The sequence below is a fragment of the Amblyomma maculatum genome, chromosome 1 (genome assembly GCF_055883805.1).
Source record: "Amblyomma maculatum isolate TAMU_Amacu chromosome 1, ASM5588380v1, whole genome shotgun sequence".
NCBI lineage: Eukaryota > Metazoa > Arthropoda > Arachnida > Ixodida > Ixodidae > Amblyomma > Amblyomma maculatum.
In genome coordinates, this window is record NC_139344.1 from 99,533,994 (window position 1) to 99,552,933 (window position 18,940).

An 18,940-nucleotide genomic window follows, 5' to 3' on the forward strand; every position below is an offset into this window, starting at 1 on the left:
CGGGTATCTTTAGAACGCAGCTGAACTGCGGGCGAGGGGTGTATCAACGCATTTCTCTCATCGTTTTCACTGCTTGCGGTTCTCGACATACCATTTGGAAAGCTCTCTCTATAGTTCCAAGAAAAATGCGGCACATGCCGCTCAAGGGAAGCCCTTCAGAGGGTCAACTGACTTTAATGACGCCGCGGTTCATCCAGTCAATGCGGGGCGAGCCTCCTTCCATCTGGCACATCCTGGGTTGTCATGCTAAAAGGTCTAAGGGGCCCCCGTTCAACACGGGAGATCTTTTATGGGTAAAAGCCGCCTTTTTCTTGATTTGTATCCGACTGCATCTGACTGTGCCATTATCGTGCGTAGAAAGTAAGAATGGAAGCTTTTTCAAGCCACTCCTTTCATTCGCAGCGTTATGCGTCAACCAAAAGTAGCCAAAGCCGACCTTCCACAGCGCATAACGCGAACTGTATTCAAAATTTGTTTCATTTCTTGCCTAACGCGAAGTTCGAGCCAATGTTTTCTTGAGTGCCGGCATTGTCATTTTCTTCGGTGCGGTGTTTGCACAGAAACTTCGAGCGGCAGGCTGCAGTTTGGAAACTGAAAAAGAACGTTTCGCTCGCACTTGTAGTATGCAATAGGAGTTAATGACCGACCAATGCCATTAAACTTGGCAAAACAAACTGTAATATACGAACAGAGGCAGGGGATGTTAAATAGCTACATAAAGCTATAAGATTGAGGAAATGGACATGTTCACAATATATATATATATATATATATATATATATATATATATATATATATATATATATATATATATATATATATATATATATATATAGTAAAAGCTCGTTAATTCGGACTTCTAGGGACCGTAACATATGTCCGAATTATCGAGAGAACAAAAAAAAAAAACATGCACGATTTTATCTCAACATACCTTTATATTATCTTAAAGTAATCACGGATGCTTGTCTGCTTTCCCGCAGAAACCCGCGCGGATACTATTTTCCTCCGTCCTTCCAGCTGCTCAGCAGCGCGCATGCCATCTGCAGTGCCCCAACAAAATTCCTCTAACACAACGAGGGCCTCTGCTGCTTCCTTCACAGTTCGAGGGAGCCGAAGCTGCTCCTCTCGTAGCCCCTCTTCCTCCTCCGAATCTTCGCCGTGCAGTACGTCCCGGACAATTTCTTCCTCAGTTAGAGAGCCGGCTGTAGCAACGCCGTCATCAATGCTGATGTAATCGTCGAGTGTCACCGCATCCGGCAGCACACCTCCGAAATCCGGGCAGTCATCTCTGGTGACACTTCTGCCACTGTGTCATTGCAGGGCTCAGGCAAAACGAAGCCACTGTGTCGAAAACAGTTAGCGATGACGTGCGGAGGCTTGTTCTTCCAAACGTAGGCAAGAATGTTGACCGCGCTCAGAAGATCCACGTCGTACTGCTTACCGACTTCATTGCACAGTAGCATGCGTTCCAGCACGCGCCTGCGGTCTTCACATACTGAATTATACCTTGGTCCGTCGGTTGGAGGGCCGATTTAGTGTTGGGCGGCAAAAAAACAACTTCAATGTTGTTCAGTCCGGTAGCACTGTTATGTGCACTACAGTTGTCAAGGACAATTAACACCTTGTGGTTCTTCGCGGAAAACTGTCGGTCTAACTTTTGTATCCAGCCGCGAAAAATTTCCGATGTCATCCAGGCCTTTTTATTAGCCCAGTACTCCACCGGAAGAGCAGGCATGTTCTTAAAGCACCGTGGCTTTTGTGCCTTTCCAATGACGACAAGCGGCAAGCGCTCTGTCCCTGTCACGTTTGCGGCTAAAAGAACGGTGACTCGTTCTTTACTCCTTTTTCCTCCGATGCAGGGATCTCCTTTCATTGTCACAGTCTTGTCAGGCAATGCCTTAAAGAAAATTGCTGTTTCATCAGCATTATAAATGTCATTTGGATCATATGCTGCGATATGTTCCAGCAGCTGAGCGTTCTTCCAGTTGTTGGCAACATCTTCGTTGACGGCACCTCTTTCGCCGCACACAGTCTTGAAAACGAGACCGTGTCTGTCTCTAAAGCGCGCACACCACCCTTCTGACGCTTTGAATCCATCGATATGCATCATCAGTGCAAACCTCTCGGCCTGCGCCATGATGAGGGGTCCACTCAATGGGAGGTTTGCATCACGCGAGTTTACCACCCACCGAAGCAAGGCTTCTTCCAACTCCAGATGAGCTGCTGTTCGCAGACGCTTTCTTGACGCTTGGAACTTCTCTCTTTCGAACGCCTGAAGAATCTGTTCTTCATTTTTTACATATGTGCTTAAAATACTCCTTTTAACGTCATATTTTTTCATTGCTTCTAGTCGGGAGAGCCCGTTCTTAAGGGCCCGCAATATTTCCACTTTGGTAGCCAAGTCCTTGGCCTCGTAGCTCTTCGGCCGTTTCGCCGGTGTTGCCATCGGGGGCGAGTGCGGTGATACCAGCGCACAACAGAGAAGCAATGAGCCGCACTAAAGAGAGCAGTCTTCAATACAACAGCGTAGCGCACCGACAGCAGCGAAACGACAAAATGGCACCGACAGTAACGTCGACTCGTGGAAAAACAAGGAAAAGCGCCCATCCAGCCACAAGTCGAGCCAAGTTGATTAATTGATGTCCATGGCGATGCTGCTTTTGGGTATCGCTATTGCGCCGCGTTCGTCTTATTTTCATTTTCGAGCCTCGGTAGCTGCCCGAAGTTGTCCGAATTATCCGCTGTGCGGTCAAATCCGTCCGAATTAACGAGAGTTTCGTCCCATAGACTGCTATACATAATTCTGGGAACCAGGTGCGAAGGTCCAATTATCCGATTTTCCAAATTAACGGGAGTCGAATTAACGAGCTTTTACTATATATATATATATATATATATATATATATATATATATATATATATATATATATATACTGAAATTACTGTGAAAAGAATGTTAGCAATAACTACCATTACAAATATATTATTTTAATTGCTCAAGGCCATCTTAGGCCAATCTATGGCCAACGATTTTGGCTAATAGAAAGCAAGGGCCAAGATTGTTGATTGCATACTGGGCAGCGTGTTTTATTCCTTTGCAGATAATCACGTTACAAAATGTGATGTACATACATCGTAAAAATCCGTTGTCTCGCAAACCTAATCTGCCATTCTAGTTATTACCACCAAGTACCCACCCAAACTTTTTTTTCTAAAAAAAGACTTCTTTATCAGATCTTCGATATTGCTCTTTGAACCTGAATGCAGAGTTAACCGTACTATACGTTCTACTTATACATGCCTGAAGAAATAACCCTCTGCCACCTTGATAACCTCTCTTCAATACGTGACTTCCAACTGGCACATTTACGCAAAATGCCAACGCCGGGGGAGCCCATACTGCAAGAATATTTTGCACCACAAGAAAAATATGATTCCTACATTAAATTTTATACAATTGGCTCGAGAACGGAAATGCACATTGGAAGTGCAATAGTTCGAGGCAAAGGTGAAAAATGGCACGACTGCGGCAGTGTGCATCGATTTTTTTACGGCCGAGTGCCATGCTGTACTCGTATGTACGGCTGTAGAGGAGATAGTAAAAATGAAAATCGATAATGGTATTGGTTTGCACTTATTCTCTGAGCATTGCTTGGGACTGGGCTAGATGGAACATCTTCTCATAAATGCTGCGCTACTTAGTTGCGCTTAACCTTCCTTTGTCCTTTGTCCGTGTACAACTAAGCAGCGCAGCGTCTCTGAGCATACCCTCAGCTCTGCAACAAAGAGATGCCGAAAACCCGTTAATAGGAAACATCATACGCAGCATTGTTAAAGTCCAATTAAAAAAAATAAAATAAGGCTCTGTTGAGTCTGTAGCCATTTTGGAATTGAGGGTAACGAAAAAGAAGTTGCATGTGCCGTACAAGTAATAAAACAAGTCAGCATACCACATAGGCATTGTTTGAAGGTAATGAGCAGTAAATTGAGAGATAAACAGCGGGTTGCATGAAAGTATCAGTTTATTAAACTGCATTTTGTAAAGCACGGGAGAACAAAAATAATGTAGCCATCAGGATCGTTTTTTAGACATAATTTTAAATCGCTTACGCATGTCCGCACAAATCACGCACAAGTTCTTACAGACTAAACAAGACAAACCTCCCTGCTAAAGGAGCGAAGATGAACTCACATTACACGTCTAATTTCATATTCATAATTTATAATTTCAACTTGCAGAGCTAACGAAAAAGTGTTACATATTTTTACGGTGAACGCATATCATTACATCATCTGTTGCTTTTAGGTTACAAGTCACTTGTCAGCCCCGCCGTGGTGGCGCAGTGGTTAGGGATCTCGACTGCTGTACCCATCGGCGAAAAGCAAGACGACCGTGCCTCGTAGCCAGGGTCACGTACGGACGTTGTACCCTATAAATCAAACTATAAACAAACTATTTTTAGAGTGTTTTCAGAAAACACAGACGACATAAAACGATTTACAGGCTGTTTGAAACATGTACTACTCAGGCGAAAATGCTTGAACTTGAATAGATGACAATAAGTCTAAAGGTCCCGAAATTGGAAACAACAACAACAAAAAAAAGAAAAAAAGAAAGCACGATTTGCCGCGCATTCCATCTTAATTTTAGTACTAATGTGTTTCAAGTAAAAATATAAAATTCGGCGCATTAAACAGCTAATAGAAATTTAACAATGCATAGCCATATTTCTCGCACCAGTCTTTGTCTTAAACAAAAGGAAGATTCTGAAATCGAGTTCTGTCACCGCCGGTGAATGCTGCGTGTCCTGTAATGGCACTTTACTGCATGGCTCGCTCCACTTCCTATTACCGCGAGCCACTAAGATCTCTATTTGTTGTTTTTTAACAGCCGCCGATATGCGGCCTTATCGTTGTGATTGTAGCCCAGGGATTGATTATGCAATCTTTGTTCATGCTCGTTGTTTCGAGACGCGGCTTTATGATTTCCTTTGTTGCAGAAGATGCTTCGAGATGTATCTCGAAAGAATCTAGCCACGGGCGTGTGTTCTGTAATGTTCCAGGGTATGGTAGTCACCGTTTGAGGTTTTATCTCGATCTTCGCCGCCTTTAAATCGAGCGATGACGAGTGAAACGCACAATCTTTGTTCGACGACCAGTGAGCACATTTGCTGTTATCGCCGCCGTCGAATCGCTTAGTTTTCTTGCGGGCGTAAGTCAGCCCAATGAAGAGTTTCTTTAGCGCACCCCCAAGCTCTTAATTTGCTGTCATCGACCTTGTCACCTCCACATGACATCTGGTGGAGGTGCTGAATGCCGACTTCATGACGTATCCCCGAAGATGGCACCCGTCGAATAGAAAGCATTTTTGGTCTTTGTCCAACCTTGTGAGTCTCCTTGCTTCCAAGGACGGCCAGATGTGGACGCGGAAGACTGGTTCGACCTGTTCGAAAGCTTGGCATCGCCTTTAACGACTAATCCAAGCTAAGGCAAGTCTACTTTGAACTCCAGGGGTCTCCCCATCTGGTTCGAAAATCATGGGACTTTTATTTGAAGTATTGGGAGACATTCAAGGCAGACCTTTTGAGCGTTTTTGCAGGTTCCATCCGAAAAAAAAGGGCCTCCAATCAAAACTTCAGCTGCCAAATGAACCTGTCCTAGCTTATGTTGAGATGAAGCATCTCTTCCGTCGCGCCGATCCCGGCACGACAAAGGAGACCAAGGTGAAGCTGTTGATGCGCGATATGAAAGATCAGCTATTTGCAGGCCCTCTTCGCCAGCCGCCAGGAGGCAGCGAATATGAAAAATACTAAGCAAGGACGCGACTCCACAACCGAACTCTTGAAACGCTGTCTGCAAGCAACTACGACGCCACACCTACAAGTGAAGATAACCTCCGTGAGATCAACTGTCAATTCTTTCGTGAAGAATTGCGCCGACTCCTGTCTCCGCAAACGCAGCCGCAGGTTTCGTCACTCACGGACGTTCATTACGCCTTCACCCCGACGCGACCTTCCAAGACCTCCTCGGCGTGAATAAGCTGCACCTGAACGCCGTCCCTTGGCCCCCGACCACCAAGCCTACGCACAACCCTTCTTCTAACAACCAACCACTCTGCGTCCATTATGGCGAGGCTGGACACATCCTCCGTCACTGCCCGTACAAACGGATTGGCCTCCGTGGTTTCGCCATCGACGCCCCACGACCTCGTCCGGCGCGCCACCAGAAAAAATCGAAGACTTCCTCCGGAGGGGAGAGAGCATGCGTCGTCCGGACGTCTGTCACGATTCCCAACGCCGTATAGGATGAAGGATCGAATCCCGGCCTCGGCGGCTGCGTTTCGATGGAGGCGAAACGGAGTGGCGTCCGTGTGATGTGCGATGCCAGTGCACGTTAATGAGCCCCAGGTGGTGGTCGAAATTTCCGGAGTCCACCACTACGGCGTCTCTATAGCCTGAGTCGCTTTGGGACTTTAAACCCCACAAACCAAACTAAACCAAACCAGCGACTTTCCACTGAGTAATGAACACCGCACTGGCTGCCTTGAAATGCAAAATTTGTCTGGTAAACTTAAACGACGTTGTTGTATTCTCTTCGAACTTTGAAAACCATCTGAGAAAGCATCGAACAGTGTTTGACGCTATCAAGCAGTCAGGTTTAACGATGAAAGCAGAGAAGTGTCAGTTCGCCTACGAGGAGCTGTTATTCCTGGGCCATATATCGTGAGCAAGGATGGCGTTCGCCCAAACCCGCAGAAAACCGCTACGATCGCCTAGTTTCTGCAGCCTTCCGACCAGAAAGCCGTGCGCAGATTCCTCGGGCTGTGCGCTTACTGCCATCGACTTGTCAGGAACGTTTCGCGCATCGCCGAACCACTGACGAAACTTACAAAGGCTGGTGTGCCTTTTAAATGGGAAGCGCCGAAATCGGAAGTTTTCAAGGAACTTAAGCGCCGCTTATAGACCCGTCCTGTCCTCGGGCACTTCGTCGAAAACGCTGAGGCAGAAATACATACCGATGCAAGCAGCGTTGGCCTAGGCACAGTTCTCGTTCAGAGAGCTGAAGGACAAGAAAAAGTTATCGGATACGCCAGCCGTTCACTGTCGAAAGCCAAAGTGAATTACTCGACGACCGAGAAAGATGCCTCGCGATCATATGGGCAACATAAAAGTTCCGCCCGTACTTATACGGTCAACTATTAAAGGTGGTAAGCGATCACCACGAGCTCTGCTCACTGGCAAATTTGAAAGACCCCTCCGGCCGCCTTGCTCGATGGAGCTTACGTCTTCAAGAATTTGGTGTAACTGTATAGTATATATGTCAGGCTGTAAGCATTCTGTCGCAGACTGCTTATCCCGAGCTCCCGTCGACGCTTTTCCGAAAGAAGACGACGAAGACGACTTTTTTTGACTGGTATGCGCCAGCAATTTCGCAGAACAGCAGCGATCCCCTCCTGAGCTGAAAGACCTAGCCGATAACCTAGAAATAAAGACCGCTTTCCCTCCATATTTGTTCAGGCGTCAGCTGTCGTGCTTCGCGTTACAAAACGACATCGTGGTGAAGAACTTTACATCCAACAGGGCCGCACACCTTCTTGTTGTGCCTGCAAACCTCAGAGAGGAAATTCTACAAGCGTTCCACGATGAGCCAACGGCAGGACATCTCGGCCTTGCATACACGTTGCACCGAATTCGGGAGAAGTATTATTGGCCACGGTTACCTACCGACGCCGCCCATTACGTCAAGACGTGCCGTGAGTGTCAGCGATGCAAGACACCCCCGACGAGACCTACTACTGAACCCGATACCACCTCAACTAAGCATTTTCAACAAATAGGGATGGACCTCCTTGGACCCTTCCCAACTTATCGACGGGAAACAAGTAGATCGTCGTGGTCACCGACTACATGACCCGCTATGCTGAAGCAAAACCTCTGCCTAATGGCTCCGCAGTGGAAGACGCCAAGATTTTCGTCAAACAAATTCTCCGACACTACACCCACAAGTGCTCATCACGGACAGGGGAACAGCATTTACGGCAGAGCTGACGCAATCTATCTTGACCTATAGTCATATAAACCACCGACTTACAACGGCCTATCCCTGGACAAACGGACTTAGGAGCGTCTAAACAAAACAATTGCGGACATGATTGCCATGTACGTCGATGACACAAGACATGGGACTCCATCCTGCTGTCTTGCATTATTTTCGCGTACAATACCGCCTTCCAGGAAACGACCAGGGCGACCCAGTTCAAGCTTGTGTATGTCACGGGTCCCACGACCACGCTCGACGCAGTGCTGCCGCACGTAAAAGAACGAGGAGAACCTGGACGTCGCCGCCTACCTTCAGCGTGCAAAGGAATCTCGACGACTCGCACGGCTGCGTAATAAAGACCAACAACGCACCGACGACCGACGATACAACTTGCGACGACGCGACGCAGAGTACAAGCTGGGAGACCAAGTCTGGGTATGGACGCCAATTCGCCGTCGTGGACTAAGTGAAAAGTTGTTACGTCGTTACTTTGGACCATACAAAATCATTCGCCGCGTCGGACCACTGGACTATGAAAGTCATTCCCGACGGTACGACAGCATCACAACAGTGACGTACGCGCCCAGAAATCATACATGCATGTCTGAAGCCGTATTAAGCACGTTAAAAAATCCGTGTTTAAACTTTCTCATGTTTATGTTTACCTCCTTTTTTATTTTAGAACATCGAGGTAGGGGGGAGTGGGGGGGGGGGTTTAGGGGGGGGGGGGGGGAGGAGTGCTTCGAACCATTCAAATGTCTTTTTGTTACCAGCGGTCGGCATGCGGCCTTATCATTGTGATTGCAGGGTACGGATCGAATATGTACTCTGTTTTTGCTCGTCGTAGCAGGACGCGGCTTTATGATTATTTGATTTGTTCCAGAAGATGCTTCAAGATGTATCTCGGAAGATTCCAGTCACGCGCGCGTGCTTCCAGGGTGTGCTAGTGACCGTTTGCTGTTTTTTCTCGATCTTTCTTCGCCGCCTTTAAATAGAGTACTGACGAGTGAAACGGGCATCTTTTGTTCGACGACCAGCCAGCACATTTGCTGTTATCGCCTCCGCCAAATCGCTTAGTTCCTTTGCAGGCGCCAGTCAGCCCAATAAAGAGTTTCTTTAGTGCCCTCCCAGACTCTTCATTTGTTGTCATCCGCCTTGTCACCGCCACGTGACGTTATGAGGTCCACGTCGGCCAATTTAACGCGAAAGCATTAATAAACTTGTGTCGCATATATTATCGCAACGTCCGGAGTCCGTCGGCGATAATGATTCTAGATTCTAGAAACAAGGTCAACAAACCAGGTGAGGGTCCAAATGAAGTCAGCTTGGCAATGGGAGGCTTGGGAAAATCGCAAATAATTGAATAAAACAAAGTGGTGCAATTTACGTTGTTCGGGATCGAAACCACACGCTCTGCGTGCCGAACGAGCACCCTCACTTAGGTCACAAATACTCCTTATTCAAAGCACATTCTTACCCAGTGATTCCAAGCGTGTTAGGAGGACCTAGAGAATTCGTTGTGGTGGGTGTGACGTTGTAGCATGTATGTGCTTATTTTAGTGGCGTATAATAAACGAGGGAAAGAAGAAAAAAGTGTTATCGCGTTTCACTCTCAATGTGAAGCTTAAGCGACCTCCAAGTTTATTTAGTTCTGCTTTTCAAGTTCAATACAGAGAGCTGCAAAAAAAAAGCTGCCTCCACCCATGTGAAGGGACGATTAGCGTTCAGTGCCAGTATATATGGTGTCAGTCTTGTTTTGCGGTGTTGTGTGACACGATATAGAAAGTAGGCGCTGTATTAGAGCGTACTTATAGGAAAGGGGGACGCGTTTAGCCTGTTTCACGTGCAAGCTCGCGATTTGTGCCGCCGCACAAATCGCTCGAGGCATCTCGAGCGAAATTTGAAAATTTTCGCCGCGTCGCTGTTGCTCGTCGCTGAGTTTGCTCAATCGCTTGCATATGTGAACCAATCTTTTAGGTAACAGCATGAGTTTCACGTGTCGCAAAAAAAAAAAAAAAAAAAAAAAAAAAAACTGGCGTCGTCCCGGCGGCGGCGTTGTCCTTCTAAAAGCCTCACCTTACGTGTGACGTCACAGGTGCATGTTGGGAATGAAAATAGTTGATAAGAGGACTTGTATCGTGAATTAAAGGTCGGCGCATTTCTCAAAAGACCTAATCTTACAAAGCGGATTTTACGTAAAGAAAAATGTCTGTTTTGGTCAGTATCCGAAACCAGGATGCATTTGGGTCACTGGCACGCATACGAAATAGGCCATGGATAGACACTTTGCCTTGTCTTGGGTTGGTAAGGTGGTATGTGTTTTTAATGTTGGCTTAACTGAACCTCAGTGCTAGGATATTGTGGCGACTGTACATTAAGAGAAGACGCTGAAGGTAGCCATTAAAGCTAGTGCGCCATACCTTTAGGCGGAGTTTTAGTGCCTTCCTAAAATTTAATTATTTTTTTGCGGATACAAATTGCAGTATACAAATTTCTTGCTTCGACCTGCATGGTCTGCAGTGTGTACATAAATAAAATAAAAAAGGAGTTTATCTTTCAGGGCGCACCATCGTTTCGTAAATTTGCTGCAGCGGTTAGTTAAAGGATATATATGCAGGCTGCAGGCAAAAAAAAAAACTGCGTGTTTTCAAAAGAAAGTAATAAAATCGGATCATTCGATCGCGACTAACGGCTGTCTGGTTTAATCACATCTGCTGAATAGACATGATGCAGTAAAAGGAAGTCGGGTTTCACCAAAACTGTATGGGCCAAAGCGAAGGTCAAGTGGATGCAGGTAGCACAGGACCGGGTTAATTGGAGGAATGTGGGAGAGGCCTTCGCCCTGCAATGGGTATGGTCCGGTTGCTGATGAGAAATGAGGGTATAGTCCGGTTGATGACGATCATGATGTTTATGATTTATGGGCACTTCGCGAGGTAGCTCTGAAGCAGCCCTGTGATTCGCCGCGAGATCAACCTACAGATGGCGCCACCGTCGCTCCGAGTTGACAGTTGACAGTCGTGCGGTGCGGACCCGTGTTCCATCGCTCCTCCGATTGCACGTGGCTACCGAAAACAGACGGACTGGCGACAGCGGAAGCTTCCGAAAGCGTCAAATAGATGCGTTCTTTCTTTTATTAACTTTATTTCGTTTTCAGCTAGCTAGGTTAGGTGTAGCCTAAAGAATAGATTTTAGCTCTTTGTCCTAGCGGCCTGGTTTTCGTGCCGGCAGCTAGGTTTTTCTCGGCGTTCATTCTTTAACTATTTTTTTAGATAGTTATTTTTTTCCTAGGGTATTGGCATTCGCAGAAATTATTTTAACACTTGTTTGCTAGTCGTTTTTGTGTCAGTCCTTTGCAGTCTGTATATTCTGAGAATTCGTAGTAGAAATAGTTCACTTGATATTGCTTAAGATATGCAATCAAAAGAAGGTAAAGTGTACTGAGTGTGAGGCGCAGGTTAACCTCAAGGAAACGCGTTTCGACATGGTAGAGGAAGCGGAAAGCAGTGACGTTTTGTGCCGGTGTTGGTGCTGAGTGCGCGCCTCATAGATTTGAACTAGAAAAGGGCGGTTTAGTGTCTCGTGTGGAAGCCTTGGAAAATGAATTAGGTTTATTAAGGTCAGAAAATCAGAAACTGTTGGAGCAGCTTCCTCAAATGTGAAAAAAATGGCTGACATTGCCATTGGAAGCAACAAGGACGGACATTCCAGTGCGGGCCATGTGGCTGGAACTAGCACTGGCATGGAAGGCGTAAGTAAAATAAATCTAGCGGAGTCGATTTGACAGAGGTATTTAGAAGTAGCTACTAAGAAGTCGGGGAAAAAAGGAAGAAGTAAAGAAGAATGAAAATCCCAGAGAGAAGGACACAGATAACCGAAAGCAGGAGCCAACAGTTGTGAGGGAAAGAGAAAATGCCCAGGTGCTTTTCGCCGGGAATTCCAACATGAGCAGGTGCAGGCGAGATATCATGGAACGTGTAAAGGGTGATAAGCGAGTGTTAGTTGGAACCCCCCCCCCCCCCTCCCTTCCCCAGGGATGCCAATGAGCGCCGTGCTGAAAGAGAGTAAAAATAGGCTGTTGAAAAATTCCGCAGAGCGCAATATGGTGATAGTAGCCACGGGGATGAACGATGTCCTAAATGGTGACGGTGCAGGAGTGGTGGAAAGTTTAGCTAAGGGAGTTGACGATAGGCGATAACACAGCAAGCGCAGATAGTTGTATACACAGTACCAGAGGTGCTATAGGAACGAACGGAAAGCTGGAAAGGAACGTGGTGAAAGTTAATCAGGGCATAAAAAAATTAAGCCTGGAGAAGCGTTTCGAAGTGGTTGAGGTAAAGAGGGAGGTGCATACAGCAGGTTTTGGCAGGGCTTTTCAGCGAGATGGCATCCATCAGCAGGCAGGGCTATAGCTTTTTTAGGGGGTCCGCGTGGGCTCCGTGCACAGGGGTAGTTGGAAGTGAAGCAGAAAAAAGCGTAATAACGGAGGCTTAGCCTAAAAAAATGGCAAGGAGGAGGTCGAGAAAGAAAAGTGCCAAAAAGAGATTTAACACTAGGATCAGCTACATAAACATACAAGGAGGTATAAAAAGAGCGCTATGGCTAGAGATAAAACAGTAGTTGAAGGATGACAAAATAGGTGTGTACGCTCTAAGAGAGTCATCTCAAGGATCTACAAGGTCCGCCATTTGGTCGTTTCAGCGACAGTGGCGGCGCCGCGCGCCCTCTTTTGAAGCAGCGAGCCGGTGGTATACCCCTTCGCGGCGTGGGCGGCCGCATTGGTTTGGAGCATGAAGATGCAAGCAGAAAACGAATATTTTTTGCGATTCTGAGATGTGTAACTCAATAAACTGTTTAACAAAGCAAATATGTTGTTCCTGTTATGGAGCAAATGTGTAAAAAGCAGCGTTTCGGTTCGCTGGGCCGGTGTGTACGACGTTTTGACTTAACCCTTGCGGTTTCTGAGCGACGTATTTTGTTGGGGAAAAAAGCTGCGTCGTCAGTGCAGTCCTGCTTGCGAATCACATTAAATTTGGGCTTAATATCAGAGCTGCACAAAAGTGCTGCAGTGTTTAAACACCAAGTTGACATGAAACGTACGGTGATATCTTTTAAGGCGGACGTGCAAAAGAGGGAGCCCTTTCTCTCATAAATAAGCGCCTATATTTCTCCGCGTGCAGCTGTTCATTACGGCTGTCGTTCAGCTTTAATTTATTCCGATTCATCCCCACGAGGTTAATTGAAAAAAAAAAGAGAAGGATAAGATTTATAAGCGCGACTTTCTGGCCGTACTGAGTCGACATAACGATATGAAATGAACGCATTTTTCAGATGTATTTTCATTTTTCGACGGTGTGAATGGGAGCGATATATTTGAAATGCGCTAACTTTTTAGTTGCATTTTAATTTTTCGAACGGGTGAGCAATGCATTTGAACAAACGCAATCATTTCTTTACAGATGTTTTCTGCTATACTTGATCATGCGCCTTTCTCCCGGTAGTGCAAAGAACACGCCTCGAGTATTAATTTAGGCTGTTTCATTAAGCTCAAAGGGCCGTTTTGCTACTATTTCGAACAGTAGCATACATTTGCCTGTCTGCCTCGTGATATACGTTGAAGACAAACAAGCTGTTATATACTCGATATTGAACACGTGAACAATATATACATTCAATGGCTGCGCTGAGACATGCCATAAAATAAATTGTGAATATCCAAAAAACTGTCCCTTAAAGAGTTTGTCGCCCTTTAATGCGGCATGTCAAGTACATGCGGCAATACTGACGGAGTTTTCACTTCTGAGCTTGCGCATCCATGCGCACTCGTATCAACGAAAGTTTGTTTAGAAACTAGAGTAGCCAAACTCATAGATAACTTCGTATTTATGATTGATATGACATACTGCTGCTTATCTAAACGCCAAATCTCCCACGAACTATGCCATAACATCAAGAAGCAGGCCTGCTTGTCAAAACGTGCGCTATAAGGCAGCGGCGCTATCACCGACTTAGTCGCCATGTCATGCTGCCGCCGCGCCACCTGTAGGAGCTGGAACGACCCTGGGAAGGGTGCAACAGAACGAGAACGAAAAAAAAAAAAAAAAGGGGGGGGGGGGGTAGGCATGTTGATACCAATAGAAAAAAAATTGGCAAAGAAAAACATCATCTTGCAAAGAACATATCTGGGCATCAGGAACAAATTGCCGGTATAAGGTCATGGCTAAGGGTAGTTTATTTATGAACAGGACACCAATGCAAGCAAGAAAACAAGGATCTCGTTGAATCTCTCAGTGACGATATAAGCCTGTATGGAGACGGGGCCGATATTATACTACTGAGGGACATGAGTGGCTACATCGACGATCTGGATGGATACACGGATTGTAACGGGAAGCTAATGCTAGATTTCTGTGAGCGACACGACCTAGTTATTGTAAATAGAAAAACAAAATGCGAGGGACAAATAACGTGGGAATTCCGCAGCAGACAGACGACCATTGACTACTGTCTAATGTCGCAGGGAATTTATAGCAAAGTCACAAAAATGGAAATAGACGAAGAAGGGGAGTGTAGTCTGGGAAGTGATCATAAAAGCATTAGTCTGCAGGTGGGGCCCTTGATGAAAAGAGGAATAGAACTTAGACAAAAAGTAACCGCAAAATTAAACGACGATCAAATAGCACAGATAGCAGCAGACATAGAGGAAGCAGTAGAGAAAAGCCCCATGGAAGACTGGGATTATGAACAGGTACAACTACTCATCAGGTGAAAAATTAACGAGGTTAGAGTAGCAAACCGCTGGAATGGGAAAAGGAAGCAACGGAGCTGGTGGAACAAGAAAATCAGGGAACCCATTGAACAACTACTGGCAGCTTCAAGGGAACACCGAAAGGCAAAGAAAGCACAGGTATCTCAGGAGGAAATAGACCAAAAATTGGAATCATATCGACAAAAGAAACTTGATGTACAGGCTCTCGTCCAAAGTAAAATAAAGCAGTCCGTCAGTCGCTGGATGGATGACATACACGATGTCACCACAGGCGGACCAAGAAAATTCTGGAACCATATAAGCTGGCTAGGTAAAAAGAATCAAAGAAAGCAGGACCGGGTTCAAGATAACGAATGAAATTGTTTAAAGGGGACAACGCCATGAACTACATTACATCATTATAGCCGAGTCATTTAAGAGCGACGATAGGGTAATCTCCGCAAATCAGGAAGCAACACAAGATAGCAAAATACAAAGCAGCTTAGAACTGACCAATCTAAACTGAAAAAAGGCAGGAAAAATATTCCTAAGAACACATCTACAAGATTAGACAGAATTCCGATCAAGCTGATTAATGAATTTGGTCCAAGAAGTAAGGACACGTTGTTAAAAGCTTTGGAAACAGTCATAACGAATAAACAAATTCCGAACAGCTGACGGCAGAGTAGAATGAATTTGGTTTATAAAGGAAGAGGAGAAAGGATGCGCATAAAATCCTACAGGCCGATTGCCATAACATGTTATATACAGGTTGGCCATGCAGGCGGTGAAATTAAAGATGCAAGCATGGGTAGAAAGTAACAAGATAGACGAAGAACTTCAGAACGGTTTTAGGAATGGTAGGCGCTTAGATGATTGCCTGTTCGTGCTTACCCAATGCATCGAAATGTCTAGAGTGAAAAAAAAAAAAAAAGACCTTTGTATTTGTCCTTCCTGGACATAAACGGGACGTACGACAACGTAAACAGGGAATTCCTGTGGAACATATTAAAAGAAGGTATCGGTCACGAGATAACAAAGTTCCTACAGGAAATATACCGAGAACACAGAGTAGAAACTACATGGGAAGGGATAAGAAGTACAGAAGCTGTCAAGATATGCAAAGGATTAAGACAAGGCTGTCCTCTATCACCGAAGCTGTTCCTGCTTTATATGATAAATCTGGAGCGGAGGATACAAGAAAGTAACCTAGGTTTTAACCTGTCATATGGATTAGGTGGAAAGGCGGTAGAGCAGCGCCTCCCCGGTTTAATGCTTGCAACGACATTGTGCTGCTAGCAGACGGTCAGGAAGAATTGCAAAGTATTGCGAAGACGAAGGTGGGACGCTCTAGGCTTCAGTTTTAGCGCAGTTAAGCCGGGTCTCATGATTTTCAACTGCTCAACTGATCAGGGTCTTAAAATGCAAGGCCATAAAATACCCAGAGTGGCAGAATATAAATAAATCGGGGTATATAAATAAATTAAATAATTCGTTCACAGGAAGGGAGAGGTGCAGTACCTGTCACACTTGCTCTGAGGACACCTGAACCGCGTCATAATGGAGGGAAGGGAGGTGGGAGTGAAAATGTAAAGAGAGAAAGGGGAACTGGTAGTGGAGGGCTACGGAGTAATTTAGACCACCTGGGGATCTTTAACGTGCGCTGACATAGCACAGCATACGGACGCCACTTCGTTTCGCCTCCATCGAAACGCAGACGCCGCGGTCGGGATCGAACCCGGGAACTCCGGCACAGTAGTCCGACGTAAACGAAGGATTGGCATGCATTGAAAAGCATGAACAATCACTTAAGGCAAACGGGCGAATAAATGCCGAAATAATGAAGCATAGGACATCGTGAGGATGCAACAGGTATGAGGTTTTGAGGAGTATTTGGAAAGGAATTATGGTGCCCGGACTTACTTTCGGAAATGCGGTTTTGCGCCTAAAATCAGAGGTACAGTCGACATTAGAAATAAATCGGAGAGCCATCGGACGATTAGCTCTGGGCGCCCACGGCAAAAACACAAATCAGGCGGTACAAGGAGATATGGGCTGGGCATCTTTCGAAGTACGGGAAGCTCAGAGTAAAATATTATATGAGGAACGCCTGAGGAAATTGGACAGTAACAGATTGGCAGCTAAAGTATTAAATACCTATACCTAAAAAGCGTTGACTCACAATGAAGGAAGGAGGAGGAGGAAGTTGAGGAGGAAAGGCAGGGAGGTTAACCCGTAAAAGAAACCGATTTGCTACCCTGGACTGGGAAAAGGGGTGAGTTGATATAAAAGTTGTAAGAGAGGGATGGGTGAAATTAGTACAGTTACATCACAGACATGTCACATCACATCATGTCACAGTCATATCAAGGAAAAGAACTAGGAAACTAACCAGTAAGTATGCTGGCCACAAGGACGAAGAAATAAGGAGCGTTAAGCAACAGGGGAAAAACACAAAAGGTAAAAATTAGATAAATTCGATGGAAAAGAAACAGAGTGTGGAAGTATACCGAAAGTGGAAAAGGCAGATCAGGAAGGAAGCTTTCTTTGATAACTCAATAGGCAGTGCCCTAATTTTTGAAGCTAGATCAGGGTGCCTTAGAACACGCACCTAAAAAAAAGACATTTAACAATGAAGATGACGCATGTGCTGTATGCGGTAACTCCCGTGAAACAATTGACCATATTATACTCGAACGTAATGGTATCCATTCGGAAGTCGATGCAGGCGCAGTCACTCTCTGAAGCTCTGGGGTTTAGAGATACCAGTGGCCGGGTGAATGAACCTGCGGTGGAAGCTAGAAAAAAATGATTGGAAGCTTGGTGGCTTAAAAGCCGAAAAGGGACATAATGTTAGCTATGTAGAAACAAAAATTCAGTAAATAGAATGATGGTATAGTTAACCAGTCTAAAAAAATAATTAAGATATAAGGGGGAAAAATGAGCGTGATAGCAACTGCTACCACCCCGTTTCAAAGGGGACGCTCCTATATTTTATCCATCCATAGTGGGGATCGGCAGCCGGCGGCGCTCGCAGAAACGCACGCCGCGTGCGTCTGCTTCCCAGTTTACGGCGGGTTTGTTGGCGATGAAAACGTGCCTTATGCAATGCATTAACGATTTACTGTTTAGAGTGTTCCAATATTGCATAAAAAATCCTTAGATTTCACCAATGCAGGAAAAAAAAGAAAAAAAGAAAGATGCGCGGATTTTAGGAAAACAAGGCACGCAACCACCCGTCTTTTAGAATTACTGGCATCGCTTTGCACGCTTTTTGCGTTGTACGGCGCTCACAGGCCTGATACTTGGGCCTGAAAATGACATATCTTATCGCGTGCGCGTGCGCGTGTCTTACGCGCGCGTGTCTTGTACGAGTGAGAAAGGCAAATTTAGAGTCAAGTCCACGGAGATACAAGGTTCGTGCTCTGACTTGCAGTACTTTAAAATGAATCGCGGCAGCCTGGTTCATTAAATCATACTTGAGTCCAGGATTAAGCAGGTGAAATGTAGCACTGACAGCGTACTGCCCGGCGGGTTGCCGTAGACTGAGTGGACATCAACTCTGGCTAGACAACCAGTCACAAGTATTCCCCAAAAATTAGATTACGCAGAAACTGTACAGGAAACCTCGCCACACAGGAAAGCTGACTGCTCACGTGTAGAGCGAGGCAGTGGATTGAGTTAGCCGAGCTCACAACAAGGCGGATACTTCTTGCAGCAGATAATCTGGTGTTGCACTGTGAAATGACTGTAAATGATTGCCTGAAACCAAGGGAAGTATAAAGAATTTCTGACATGTGTGATGTTTATAAGTGGTAAATTAGTAGTGTAATTATTTTTAATTCCAACGAATTTCATCACGTGACAGAACTTTAACACAGTTAATTGACAAAGTTGAGAAGTATCAGCGATTTATTTTCAGTAACGTTAAAGTACAAGCTACGAATCAGTAGCTGCGAAGACATCGCAAAAACTGCGCTTGGTCGCTGTCATGTCCTGGCAAGGAATTTTGAAGGCTGAAGATTTTTTTACCATTGTAATTATTGTTGAACAGTGACTTTGGGCAGTTCTGTCGTTTACTTCCAAAACAGGTGCCGGATATAAAACTATCCTGAAAGAAATGGAGTTCACCTTATCATGTGACAATAA

The 18,940-nt window shown here is 45.4% G+C and overlaps 1 long non-coding RNA gene across 1 annotated transcript in view; it reads left to right on the top strand.

Annotated features, from left to right (window-relative positions):
* LOC146203291 (uncharacterized) overlaps positions 1-18,940 on the top strand; it is a 431,396-nt gene that overhangs the window by 372,684 nt on the left and 39,772 nt on the right. The window lies entirely within an intron of this gene.